A 14,852-nucleotide genomic window follows, 5' to 3' on the forward strand; every position below is an offset into this window, starting at 1 on the left:
ACCCAGTACTCCTGTGTTGGCTAAACATGATACAAAATGTGATATCCGCCTGACGTCATCCCTGAAATCACCCCTTCTCACGCCGTGCTGCAGAAACTCGTTCTTAATCCTCTGGACTAGACTGGATTAGGCTCTCCTGGCTGTGCTAATAGAGCTGGCTCCAGTCACCAAGGCAACTGCAGGCTCCTCAGCCCCCGCAAGGAGCGCATCCACATGGTGAGGTGAAGATCCTGGCTCCAGCACACCAGTCCTGCAATCCACACACTTCATTTGTACGTTGTACTTTTTTATTTGACCGTATCCTGCTTGTGGCAGAGCATCTGTACGGCTCTTCAGAAGATCCAGGACCAGGTATGAGAGATCCTGTGCCTACTGTGATGAGAACCAACGGGCTTCTGGGACACCTGCTGGTGGACTGGTGCTTGACACACAAGGTCCTGAGAAGTTCAGGCCTGCACAAGGAATATATCCAAACTCCAGAGCTTGGATTAAACATCTCCTAGTTCTCTTAGTGAATATCTGTGTTGAACAATACAGACTGAGGGTAAATCAGATCTTGAATATAGGTTCAAACCTAAACCAAACTCCCTATATATTATGGTTTACACAGAGCCCAGCCACCACTAGAGGGAACAGAAGGCCACAATGAATGACAAAATTACAAGTTTGCACTCTAAAATGAATGCAGTCGATGAGAAAATACTAGCAGACATTCTCCATTAGAAGTGGAGATGAAATATAAACATCTGATCTGGTAAGAGGAGGAAGTGGAGACTGGAAATGGAGAACAAGGGGTTTTGTATTTTTGCCTGTCCTCCAAGCACCAACTCTTCCTACAGGCAGAGGATTTAAAAAAGACACCTTTCATCCAAGTCTCCTTGAAGCTGTTGATAGGAAATTAGGCAAAGCTACAGGCTAGGACAGCATCTATTTGGCGGAAAAGAAGATATCACCTTTTTTGTGTGTATCAAAAAGAGCTTACAAGCATCCCAAACTCTCTCTTTGCAATAGGCATATGTTGCACATGGAAGCAGAACCAGCTGGGTTTGCTGTCTTGGGCTCACTCCTGGGTGCTCTGTGAACACTTAGCTCTGCTCTGGGCTGCAGTGTCCAGCCAACCTTGTCATGCACAACAGTGGAAAAAGAAAAAACCAATATGATCAGGTAGAAATTGGAAGTCAATTTTTTCCCAAGAGGTTAGAAATAACCTCTGCTTCAGCAGCCAGTTATCCAGAACTGAGAGAAATGAGAACTCACAATTGAGACTAAACAGTACAAATCCCTGCAAGCCCTTTCCTGTCCTCAGGGTTAGCAAGGAAAGGGCTTCACCAGTCCCTGATGCTGACTGTTCCTTTGGTATGTGCTGGGACAAGAGCAGGGTGCCTTGCTGGGTACCCTGATTCCAGGCACTTCACAGCAGCCCTCCTGCTGGCTGATGGTGCAGAGCAGCCAGGAGCCAAAATGGATACAGGGCAGAGCAGTCCTCACACGGTAATTCACCCTCAAGTTTAAGGTCAGCTGAATAGCAGTGTGGGAAGAAATTGCACTCTTACTGCCTCTTGTGTCAGTCATTTCATCTTATGTTCAAGTCTTCCCTTTCCTAGCCCATGGATTTATATGCCTTCATCCTCTGTTTTACTATGTCAGGAAAACTGCACTGACTTCCAAAGACTTGCTCCTGATTCACACTGCTACAATCAAAAGGAGAAGCAGGACTCCACATTATTGTTCCCAGGGATGAATCCTGAAGGTCTCTTGATCTGTGAAGCAGCTACAGGGAAATTTGTAGTACGAACAGTCCCATTACTGCCTTTTGTCCATATGACTCCTCTTGATCCTGTTAACTGCTATTAATCTATTTCCTAAGAAATACACTTTCTTATCTTTCGGCCAGAACTGTTTGGTCCTGTCTCCTTCTTATGCACAAGTTTTCCTCTAATTCCTGTTGGTTCTATCCTGCCTGGCACAGTGAATCCTTTCCCCTCATTCATACAAGCAAATCCCATGCAGCCCTTGTGCAGCAGGTATCACTGCCAGTCACACTGCAGTGAGAAACTCAATTCAGAGGCCCTTAGCTGAGCAGCAGCCATAGCACAGCTCCAAAGCTAGCTCATGTATGTGGTTCTTTTCTGGCCTCTTTTTTTTCCTGGAGGAAGAGGAAAACCTTGGGTTAAGTATGGCTACAGTCACCATGGCTGCCTGGCACAGAAATCAATGGAAGGGCATGAAGTCTAGTCCAGTCCCTGTGATGGCACTTTTCAGGTGGGAAGGTGCCTTTACTCTTTCCTCCCACCCTCAGGGCCAGTCCAGCTACCCCCATTGTCTACCAAGCACGGCAGCAAAATTCTTACCCAGCAGCAAGAATTTCACCCACAAACTGGCTAAGATGTGTGCACACACAAGTGTTACTGATGCACTCATGGCCTGTCTTCCTCTGTCTTCATCTTCAAATGTCAGTCTCACAGAAGTTCTGAGGCTGACTCACTCCAAGCACATGCTCTGGCCTGCCTGTGACCTGCATGTCTGAGCAATTCTCCTAGGCCAGCTTGATTTCAGACTTTGGCTGTGTGCAGGAATGATATATCCAGGAGTAAAGCTCAGCTCCTTTGTCATTGACAGGAGGCCTCCGGGTATCCTTTGACCTAATGCTGCTGGTGAGATGGGCTGATGTCACAAAACACAGCAGTAAGAACAACTCAGAAGTCAGGGAAACGAAGACCTGCAGTTTCAGGTCTTCTGTAGGGGCAGAATGACCATAATCCTCTATTTGAATCTCAGATTAGACTTGGAATTTGAACCACGAGAAAACAGCAGAGTAGCTGAATCCCAGATCTGAAATTGGGCTTCTCCCTAATCTTTTCAGACAGATGTTTCAGGATTGTTCCATGAGACCCTACACTACCCAAAGAAGAGCATTATGGCCTCATCCCATAGAGCTGTAGATTCTCTTACCAAATGTTATTTTCAATTTTTGATCATCATGGGAAGCCTGTTTCTAAAACAAAAGGTATTTTCACAGCACACAAAGCTAAGAAATTAGATTCTTCTGTATAGCAGATTACCAGCACCTTAGAAAAATCTGGCCTGTCCAGACTTCAGTCATTTCTAGAAAGTTAAGTTTTGTAATACTTTTCCCCCTCAGATGTCACTGGGAGCTTTGCTTTTGATTTCTGCAGGGCCAGGGTTTATTTCAAGGGCATGTCATCTTATTAGAGCCCAAACCACTTCATACACTCTGTGCACATGGGCATAACCTCTCCATTTGATGAAATGCTATCTCTGTAGGACAACCATGGGCTGACAAGACATCCACATGCATATAAAAATCACCATGTCAAAGCCCTAATTTTTCTGAAAATTTTTTCCTCCAAGTGCCATGCAAATTAAACAGTTCACCTTCATTTCCCTCTGGTGGAAAATAGGCTGAATCAAGAGAGGACTTACAAACAGGACTTGACAAAGAGTGTAATTCTTTAGAGCAATTAGGGCCCCAGTGTGGGATAGGAGCTGTGCACTTCACCAGTCTTCCCTGTGTTCATGTCTTAATATCCACTTGAGAAGTTTTACGTTGCTCAACTAACAAAAAAATGGCTGTAGCATTTGAATGAAGCAAAGGCCAAACAAAAAATGAACTGTCTCACAAGTCAGCTCTGCAGCTCTTATGCCAACCCTCTTTCCCTGCAGCCAGTGTGATGGCAAGATACTGCCATACATTTGGCAGGAAGTCACACCTGAAGAAAGGAAAAGTGAAACTGTGAAGCCACGCATACCTTAGCACAACCACACTTACACCGGTAAGCCTTAGGCAGGTGGGGAGCCTGTGCTTGAGATATGGAGAGAAACTTGCCTTATGCCCAAGGGCCTCACATCAAAATCATGTACTTTAATATCTACACTGCCCATAATCCCTGACAGTCTCTAATTTTGAAGGGGTACATAAATATAAATCTAAATAGGGAGAGGGATACATAAATACATACGGTATTTTACTAAATAAACAACTTTTTTCACACCTGTTACCTCATGAGCATATCTTTACCTACAATGAGATAAGAGTTGTGGTGGCTGTCTGTTTGGAAGCTCCAGTAAGAAGTGTTTCTGTCAGACAGCTTTCTTTTCTCTCCAGTGTTACAAAACCAGGGCTGCTGTGGGCGCAAGGTGATGGTCAGTGAATCTCAACAAGCCAGGAGATGGTTCAAGGAGTGCAGACTGGTGTTTAAGCATTAACAAACATCAGTCAAAAGTACAGCAAAAGAGGGTATCAGAGAGCAGCAAAACATGATCCTGCTGCAAAGTTCCAGTGAGGTACAGAGTATGTCATATCTTCCATGGTGAACCCCTTTCCCTTCCTACTCTTGGCAAATCCTGTCCCCTCTCCAAAAGACTTCTCTTTGCAAACAAACTGCAGGGGTGAGGTTTACACAAGGGAAATTCTTGAGCATGAAATGCAAAATACAAAACACAACATCAGCCTGAAAAGTCCAGCAATCCATTATCATAAGCTTACATGAGCCACATTTTCCATGTTTCTAAAACACAACCAAAGTAGCTAACATCTCTTATGTGGCAGGAATCCAGAGAAAGAGGCAAGCCAAAGCAAGACTGGGCAGTCCTCCAGCAGAAAGGGCTGGCTTCAAAAGCTGAAGTGCACTTAAAACTTTAAGGGGGAACAAGAGGCCAGCTTTAGATGTTGTTTTGTCAACCACACATGGATTTCCAAGCTGATGAGAAGTTCCTCTCATCAGATTAATACTCCACCATTAGGCAATAGTTTCATACATATAAATGATGCCATTTAAGTAACAGGAGCAAGTTTCATCATTCCATCAAACATCATGGCTAACACTTGCTATTTCCAGTATACTCTCTGCTCCACACATGGGGTAAATTTCCCCCCAGTAGGGTAACTACTACTTACTCAGCAGGAGTCCAGGGCAGAAAGTAGAGAGGATTGCTTCTACAAATGAAGAGTGCTTGGAAAATTCTGAGTAAGATAGAATGTTACTAGCATCTAGCAAGAAGTGGCGCAGACACTGTGACAGTCTCTACTCTTGTGGAAAATAGCCCAGCAGGGAGCTCATTTCTTGTCCCACCTGGAAACTATCACTTCCACCAGTACCAGACCATTTTATATGAGGCTGCTGATCCACTTGGAATTGGCTAAATCCCTTGAGACTCTCCCAGCCATGTTGTTACTCCAGTCACTGATGGTTTTCTTGGGTAGAGCTAATTGGGACATGCTGTAAAGGCAAATCCTCTAGTAGCCATCTTATCAGTATTGCTGTTTTGCCATGCCTTGTCCATACAGACAACTGGTGGCTGATGTAAAACAAGTGAGAAGAAAAGCAGGTCTTCAAAAATCAAGATTTTTTTTCCTCTGAGCACACTCAGACAAAAGACACGGTTTCGAAGATCTTGTGGTGCTTTTAGAAGAGAGGGAGAGACAACTCATTTCAGGGAAGCTTTGTAAAGCCAAGCAATCCCAGCTTTAGTGATCTGCAGAGTATATGTTGCATTAAGCAAGATAAAGGGGGAAGGGGCTACAAGCCTGCTTATATCAAGCAAGAGCAGAGAGAAGAGCTATTCACAACACAAAAACACTGTCATGACATTTAACCCTGCTCTGCTGACAGCCTCAGTGAAGGGAGCAAGAATTGATTCAGTTTGGAGACTGAACTCCTACCTCTATCCAGGAGTGAATGTGAGGGTGTAGGAGCACTAGGAAAGAGGAGAGGAGTGGAAAGCAAAAAAAATTGTTCTTCTCTTATTGAAATTGGCAGACAGCTCCCCTGGTGTCCTCACATTGGCAAAGAGCCTCCCCTCCTCCTTAGCAGCTGCCCCTTGTTTCAATGTATTAAAAACAAGATAACAAATCTATGCAGAAAAGACATTTACAGGGTGACTAAAATACAAAGAGTGCCCACATCAATAGAAATCAGAATTTTGAATTGACTATTCTTATTTCACAGAGTACATTGCCCAGAATTTTTAAAATAACCACGTGCAGAATTTATGGGGGCTTTCTTTGAAAGGTAAAGAGGAAAAAATACCAACCAGAAAACTCACTCAAACCCTAAACACTTCCCTTTAACCAGCTGTTGTATACACAGATGATTGTCCTTTTTTTGGGGTGCACTGCAGGGCAAATCCTGAAGATTTCATCCAGGAAGAATCTGGGGATTTTTTCAATGTGAGAATACTGAAAGATAATTTGTGTAAGGAAACTTTTCTGAAGTATGGACTGAGAAAAGATGGGATCCATCCCCATGCACCACTGCACATAGCCATACAAAAGACTGTGAGTCCAGAAAATCCAATGGAAAACTATTCTGGAGTCTACACACACTGCAGCCTCCACAACATTTCAGAATGACCTGTTTATAAAGCAAAATGCTAATGGTTTATAACAAAGTTGAAAGCCAGCACTGTAATGGGACACAGAAAAAAAAAAAGCAAGAGAAATGAGAATTACTGGCAGTGCCCAAGGTCCCTGAAAGAAGCTGGGAGTTTGCTATGGAATTTCCTAGCTTTTAGCATGTGAAAGAGAAATAGTACTGGCAGTGTATAAGTCTGCATAGCATTTGAAGTGTTTGGGTATCAGATCCAGATTCAGAAATATGGAAAAAAACCCCACTTTCAAGGATAAAACCTGCTGAAAGAGAGGATAAGACATTGGCAAAATAGTAGCAGGAAAGGAAGAGAGGAGGGACAGAAGGCACAAAGAATGGGAATGGCTAAAAACAGGGAAAGAAATGGTGGTGAACTGTTGGGGGTTTTTAAATGCCAGTTTAGTTATAAACTCAGTGCATGACTTTGATGGCAGGTAAACCTTATCATGTTTTTCCTCAGTTCTCCATGTATGTAAAATAGATACAACATTTCTCTACCTCAAGATTTTTAAACAGAAAGTGCTAGAAAGCTATAAAATATACAGTGCAAAAAAGTATCAATTAGGCATAAAAGGAAAAAGCCAACTCAGAAAACAATCACTGGTATCTGTGGAAAAATGTCATTTTGGGTGCCATAAAGAGCTATGCCATTTGTATTCTTAAAAAGAGGCATGGCTGAGAAAAGCAGCACTCTCTTCTTATTACCACTGAGGTCCCAGCAGACCTTCCTGCTGAAAGAACAGAAACTGTAACCAAATAAATGCTGATGTGATTGTGATAGTGATTGATGAAGGAGGATCTGGATCTCATTGTGTTCAGCACTGTGAACACCTAATAATCCTTACTCGAGAGCCTCGTATTTAGACTGTAAGCAAAAGACAGTGAAGGATAGAGTAAGCTGGTGAGAGATGTATATACAGCAATGAAATTGCCTTTTCTAATTGGGTTTCATCTTGGTGGAAAGATAAGTGATCCCATCATCCAGGCCTCGTGTTTTATAGGCATCTGGATCTGTCTGTTGTGTATGAAAGCAGCCAGCAGTTCTCTGGTGTGGAGGGCAGAGACTGTATCAGGGAATTCATTGAGCAGTAACTATATGCAAATTATTATCTCTGCAGTGGATGACAGCAAAGAAGGAATTTTGGCAACATCCTTTCCAGGATTTTACTGTTCCTCAGGGAGTCTTCTGTCTAAGTGAAGGGCACTTATGAGGTACATTATTTCATTATTTCTGCAGCTTGGGCACTCTTTTGCCTGCAGCGCTGCAGGGATCTTAGCATGCAGCTTGGGATTTTGCCAGTCTGCTCACTGGAGTACTGAAGAGAAGCAATGAAGCCAATGCAGCAAAAAATGCTGATGGTACTAGAGTCTGGGAGAAATCCATTTCGTATTCAACTCACGGCAAAGCCTGTTACAACGTCATAAATCCTCTGTAGCAGCAAGAGAGGGACACGGGAGAGAAGCCTGCTGTCTCTGCTTTTCCTGCACTGTCTATTCTCAGCACTGTGCGTCACGCTCTCCTTCATCACTCTCCATCACTTCTGCACAGTTCAGGAAGATTCTGACATCTAGGTTTGCAGTGTTATGAGTTAGCAAAGGCCTTTTCCACCACAATCCAAAGACCACAAAAGCCAGAGAGTTTCTTGCTGTCAAACCACATGTTTTTGCTCTGAGTAAACTTGACAGAATAAATAGAGAGCCCCCATAGCACCACTATTAAAAACAATTTTCAGAGTACAACAGCACTTTAAATGAGGAAAAAATGACACAAGGCTCTTGGAAGAAATAAAAGCAGATATAAATGTCAAATTCATTTAGTGTCAGGAAATAACATATCAAGAGAGACGGGTCCATAGCAGTTATTATAACCACTGGCTAAGAAACGTTTTTTGTTTTCTGCTGAATAGTTGCTAGATTTTTCCCCATCTTCTTCCGCAATAGCACAAGACTGTGAGTTCACCTGTGAAAAGAGAGCAAGAAGCAAGCAACAATAGTTAATAGCTGGAGAACATGGGTATTTGCTTGGGGTTGCAAGACATCAATTGTCAAACCCATAATGAGACAGTAACTTAACAATTGAGTTTACAGCATCAGGCCAGAAATACCAAAAATGAGCAGAATGCCAAACAGGAATATGAAGAGACTAAGTAATTTGTTTAAGGATCAAGAACAGTAGAGTGACAGAGCTATCTCGAGCTATGACTAAACCCAGTGTATCAAGATTTATTAACCCGGGATTCCAGGATTTACTAAACCAGCAACTCCCGCTGAACTGTTGATATTCTGAAGCTTAGGTTTAAATACACAATAATATTGTTGGAAGGATGATATAAAAAGGGTTTCAGGCAATTAGCACAGTTCTTTCACTGGGTGCAAGGTTGCCATCTGGAGAGCTTCAGCCCTACTGGGATAGGGACACTGATAATTTCAGAGGCAATTGGTCTAACCTTCTGCTGATGTAAAAGAACACTGGTGCATTCTTTTTAATTGCTGGGTTTTGGATTTGTCATAAAAACAACGAGGTAAGAGCTGGCAAATATGTCTAATATAGGCTGGGAAACAGTCTGGTTTTCATTGCATGTGTGGTATGCATCTGCATCCATGTTGCTATGCATTCTAATGTCACAGAGACAGGACGTGCCTCCTAAAGTGAAAAATATACCATTTTCAATATCATGCTTTGAAGGTTATAGTGATAAAGAGAGCTACAGAGCAAGGAGTGCTCAAGTAGCAGAGTAACAGCAGCTTTGATTCTGTTACCAAGTTCCTCTGGTCACAAAGATATTACATTAGGGTTGTGTAACTTATGCTTTCTGTTTGCAGGTGGAAAAATGACAGGCTGTACATTCTCCATTGTTGGAGATATTCTAGACTGGATAAAGCTGTGAGAAATCTGGTCAGATCTTCAGCCAACTCTGATTTGAACAAGAGGTTGATCCAGAAACCTTCAGAGGTGTTTTCCAACCTGAACTATGCTATGTGCCTATTGCAACATGAGGATGGTGTAGTGTTGCTGCCCATGCTTAGCAGAATAGCAACTTCTGACCTTTATGTCCTGGCCAGAGTCAAGTATTTGATGTCTGCTGAAAACAAACTCTTCCATTTTTCATGCTTCACCAGAAAGAGTCACTGGGTATGGCTACAGAAGCTGCTCAGTCCCATAGTACAAGACTTATCCACAGGCATTTCCAGTTAGCTTAAATCGTGAGCTCCTAAACCAGTGAGTGCTGACATTTTACATTGCCTTGTGTGGAAATAAAAGGCATTTAAGTAATGAGCAGAAATTTCTCTTAATCTTGTCATATTCCCTTGAAGGCAGTCATGAACTACAACATAAATTATTCCCTTATGCCTGTCATGCCTCACCTTATGATGAATAACCCAAACATACAACTTTGCTTCTAGAGATATTTTAGAGTTCTGCTATACTTTTTTGTTCTTTCCATGTCTATCTTTCCATTTACTGGCAAGTATTTTCTCTTTATTTCTGCATATAAACCAAAAAAATGACACCAAGGTTATGAACTCGCAAGGCTACTCTTCCACAGACATGCAATCTTTTCTCATGATGAGCAGTGGTTGTAAATGTACCGAAGCTGAGAAGAGACGCAGGGAGCACGCTGCCCTAATAAAGTTGTTGAAGTCTCAGTGCAATAAAATAACATAGAATGAAGCACAAAGAAAAGGAAAGGATACATTATCCTGTGGACATAGTTGGCAAACTGTCAGAATTTGATGTGATTAGAAAAGCTTAACACAGTAATAGCTATGTGGGCACTTCTCTGCTTCTCGGTGAGCATGGCTACTGCTGGTATCTAGTGTGGTGTCTGGCACACCAACAAAATACAAGAGTGCTCATACAAACATGGCCTGCCATGTGGGTTGGCATAAGGCTCAGTGAGCTGTGTGGTGCAAAGGCAAATATGTTTGAAAGTTGAGAGCGGGCCCAAAAACTTCGTTGCTCAAGCATGTAAAGACCAAAGAGCAAAATTGTGTTTCAGGGGCTCTCAGTTATGCTTCTTGTGGCCATGAGCAAGAGCTGCTCTGGGCCAGCCTCACAGAGAAGTGAAATGGAGAAGTAGGCAATTTGTAGCAATAGTGGTCTTTGTAACTGCTTGCAAGAACAAGGGAGTGGGAGAGAAGTACACCATGGATCAGAACTAATTACAACAGTGCAGACCTGCTGCCAAGAAAAGGGCATCGCCTCATCCTGGGGACCAGCTTCTATGAACATCAGAGTAAAAATCTTGACAGGACAGTGCAGAATGGGTTAAGTAAATACACTTTTGGTTATATGCAAACTCTATCAGAACGGTGTCTGAGCCAGGGCCGTGTCAAACCCACCTGTCACACTCACTGAAATAGTTCATCACCCAGCTGAACTGCAGGACTATCAGGACCTTCACTGCCTGACTGTGCTCTGTTTGAGCAGATAGAATGACCACAGAAACTGGGTGCCAGATATTGTCGCACTCTCCGTATTCCAACTTTTTGTCTGCAACCCCAGATATTTCCCAGGGGAAGGCAACCTTTCAGTGAGCTCTCAGTGCTGTCACCTCTGTACAGCAGCAGAGCAGGAGTTGAACCTAATTAGATGAACAAGTAACAACAAGGACGACCTCCAGCTGATGCCTTAGGTTGCCATGCCCTGCTTAAAAGACAATGAAGCAAGATCCGTAAATGCCATGTAAAGAGGGACCTGGCAACAGCAGCTGCCAGTCACACTTGGAGAAAGTCTATAAGCAAAGGTGAGGAACTTGCAGCATGAGAAGGCAGATCTGATCTAGCTTTCATCCACCTGGCTGAGACACCCACAGCAACAAAGACAGGGAGCCTTAGTCAGCAGCATGAACCAGTGGCCACACAAAGAGGCAGGGACCCCAGTGGCTTTCTACTCTGCAGTGCTGGCACAGGGGGATAAGTCCCAGAAGGAGGGGAAGGAGAGAGCCATGCACAGAACAGCAGGGTCTTTTCTGAAACTGAGTAGACAGCCCTCAATTGGCACAACCACAGAAAGCCAAATTTATCATCCACCCCCAGACACTGGGACTGCCGGCTTGAGCACTCTCATTAGCAGCTTCGGTTCTCATAAGCAGCAAAGAGGGAGGCATGTAGGGAGGAAGGAGGGTGAAGCAGCCTGGGAGCTGGGAGGACACAAGGACAACAAAGCAGGGTGAGTCAAGGAGCCAGATACCACTGCAAGACTGTGGTATTATCTTGGTGCAAATGCTAAGGAGCTGCTTCTGGAGCAGGACAATCTGTCCTCTAATGACAGGGTTAATTTTAAATTGGCAATGAGCTTCTGGGACTTTTTCACTTTCACTGTCAAATCTCTGGGGCTGGCAGTTGCTAATTACAATATGAGGTGACAGTCACATGAGGAGTGATGGATGGCTGAGTGGGGCTGAAAATCCAGAAGGTCAGATCACAATGAGTTATAGTGACAGGGTGCAGAAGCCCTTTCCCCAGATCTTCTCTTCCTGTCTCCACTTCTTCCCCCCACCATCTGTAGCACCTCAAAAGCAAAACAGCAAAGAGAAATCATTCTCACCACTCTCACAACTAGAATGCAAAATGGATGGAGGGCAATGGGAGCCAGATTTCAGTGTCACTCCAGCTATCCAAATTCACAAAGTATGTGGCCAAAAGGGACCAAGTAAGCATCTCATTTCATTTCCCACATAACATGGGCTGCCAGACAGCACCTGACTTTAGTGACTGCTAAAGCAAAATCATTTTGAACTCTTAAAATTTTATTTTGACACAAAGAAGCCTACACAAAGAAAGCACAAAACTGGAATAAAACATCATGAGCACTGAGTGTTCCTACTCAGCATTCACTTTGCATGGGCCTGAAAGGTTGTGCAGAGATAGGGTCCTTTGCATGTAAAACTGAGATACTTCTAAGTCACATTCTCAGCTCTTTTCCCCCTTATCTAGCTCAGAAATAACTGGCTTTGGTTCAGCCCATTCCCATGACCAGCAAGTTTTACAGCATTACAGCTACTGCCATTCTCAAATAAAAGATCAGTTCAGCCCTGACCTTGGACTTACCCCGTGGGCCTGTGCAGAGTTATTAGGAGTGATTAGTTCAGATTTTCCCCTCCAGCATTTCACAGTGATGCTATGAACTGTTGGTCACAGACTGTGCTGGAGAAAGCCGTGTGAGAACTTTCTAATGATACCAAAATCCTCTGACAGAGGAACCTGCTCCCCATCCACAATGGATGGTTTCCATGACAAGCATCCCAGCTGACTGATATCTTGATACTGTTCAATCGGCCACCTACAGTCACACCCTTGGAAAAGGGTGGCCCATATTAAGCCTCAGGTCAGTAGTCCATGGATTTTGAAAATGCTGCAGCTGTCTGCTGTGGCCATTTCTAAAAGGTGTCCCATGGATGAAACTGAAATAAAAGCAACCAAGCTTTGCATGGAAACAAGCTTTGTGTTGGACTTTAAAAAAATTGGACTGGTGCCTCTGTTGTATCTCTTCTCAGATTATGAAGAATACCTCAATAATACTTTGATTGCTTCTTGTGACTTCTACTTTTAAATGTAACATTTTTCCTACACATTTTATCACAGAGGACTTTCTCAGGGCTTCAAGAATCAGCTGAAGCTACATATTTTGAGGCCAAACTTAAAAAAAGTTGAAAGAAGGAGTGGGTAATTTATCATATACAAAATTCCTTATGTGTTTAGTAGCAATTTCACTCAAATGTCCAATCAGACCACTGGAGAAAAAGTCTCTTTCTGGAGGAGTCATAAAGTTTTAGAACATTTCTGCCTCTGCTTATCTGGTGATGACTGCTCTTCCAAGAAAGCTCTCCAGCTGTATCAGGGGCAAACCAACAAAAGCACAGAGATAGCCAAGCTTGAATTTAGCTCAAAGATTAAAAAAATTATTATTTAATATAAATTTTTATCCTAAAGCCTACACACACATACACACACACAAAGAGGATGAGTGATGAAAAGGGGATTCAGCAGCTCAGCTCACGTATGAAAAGGTCCTGGCAAAATGCTGCCTGCAAGTCTGTGAGGAGCTTCAGCACTGACTCAGCCTGAAGCATCTGGCTCTCTCCTGAATCAATGCCACCTGAATTTCCTGTATCCTCGAGGCTTTTTAAATTTCTTTTGGCAGCTTCACCTTCAGACAATGTACCCTGACTGTCTAGGCTTAATACAGGACTGGAACTAAAGATTTGGTGTGGATTTCAAGCTTATATGCTGAAAGAGATAGTGGTAACAGCAGCTACAGCAACAAGAATAGACTTTGGTAGCAAAAAGCACTCATAAAAGACACCTTGCTTTTAGCAATAACAAGTAATTGGAAAGTACCATGCCCAGTCCTGACATGGGAAACTGTAATGGCAAACACTCATCAACTTGTGTTTTCTATATTGTAAAGATCCTGGAAGGGTCACTGTAATCACAACAACTTTAGGGATTGAATTTATTAACATAAGTGTTAAGGGTTACTACAGCAGGGCAACTTTTACAGCATGAAGAGCAGGGTAGGGAGGAGCAGTTATACCTCTGCTGTGACAAAAGCCTGAATTTGACTAGGATTAAAAGAGGTTCAATTTTAGTGGATCTGAACAACAGTGAAAAAAGCATCAATTTCTGTTCATAAGTTGTGCGTGACTTCGTACAATATGTACCTAATAGTCAAGTTACCAAGCTCCTCCTGCCCATGTTTGAAGAATGGCTGTATCAGAGCTGGTTGAATATCCTTTAGTAAATCTATTTGAAATTACTTCTGGAGACAGATCTGTGGAAGTCTGTAACGATGGCAGTTGGTTCTTGGGTTTTTTAACACCAGAATATTCTGGGTAGCCATTCTGGGATGTCTCTACAAACCCTGCTGTTGAGAAGGATGCCTCCCCTTGCACAACTCAGCTCTTTTCCAGTCTCCAGCTTTTCCCTACTCAAATCTTTATGTGAGCAGGAGGTTTGTCACAAAGGTTTGTGACTGCTGCTTTTGAGCAGTTTTTGGGGGTAATCTGATTTAGCAATGATGATCAATCTATGAAACAGTTGTCTGCTGATTACCTGAAAATTGAGTTTGCAAAATAATAGATCTCAGACTCATAGAAGGAAAAGAGTTATCATGGCATCTAGATGTTTTCCCAGACCAGGAAAATTTGCTTCAGTTGTTTCTTTACTAATGTTTCAGTGCAGCTTTCTTACCATTTCCTCAGAGGCTTTGTGACTTAAGTTTCGCTTTTCTGTTTGCTTCTTTTACTTAATCCATAATTTAATATTACACGTGCAGGAAGGAAGCTATTACAAAAGCAATTCAAAGGCTTATTATGTTAACTTGAAAAAATAGGACTGCAGCTAGCACTTTTTTTTCTCCACAGCAAATTCCAGGTGGTATCATATCAGATGATTCTACAGCTATTTCCAAAGAGAAAACAGCTCTGCAGTATCTTCCAGTATCACAGAATCTTAAGT

Source organism: Coloeus monedula (assembly GCF_965178545.1).
Source record: "Coloeus monedula genome assembly, chromosome: 3".
Lineage (NCBI taxonomy): Eukaryota > Metazoa > Chordata > Aves > Passeriformes > Corvidae > Coloeus > Coloeus monedula.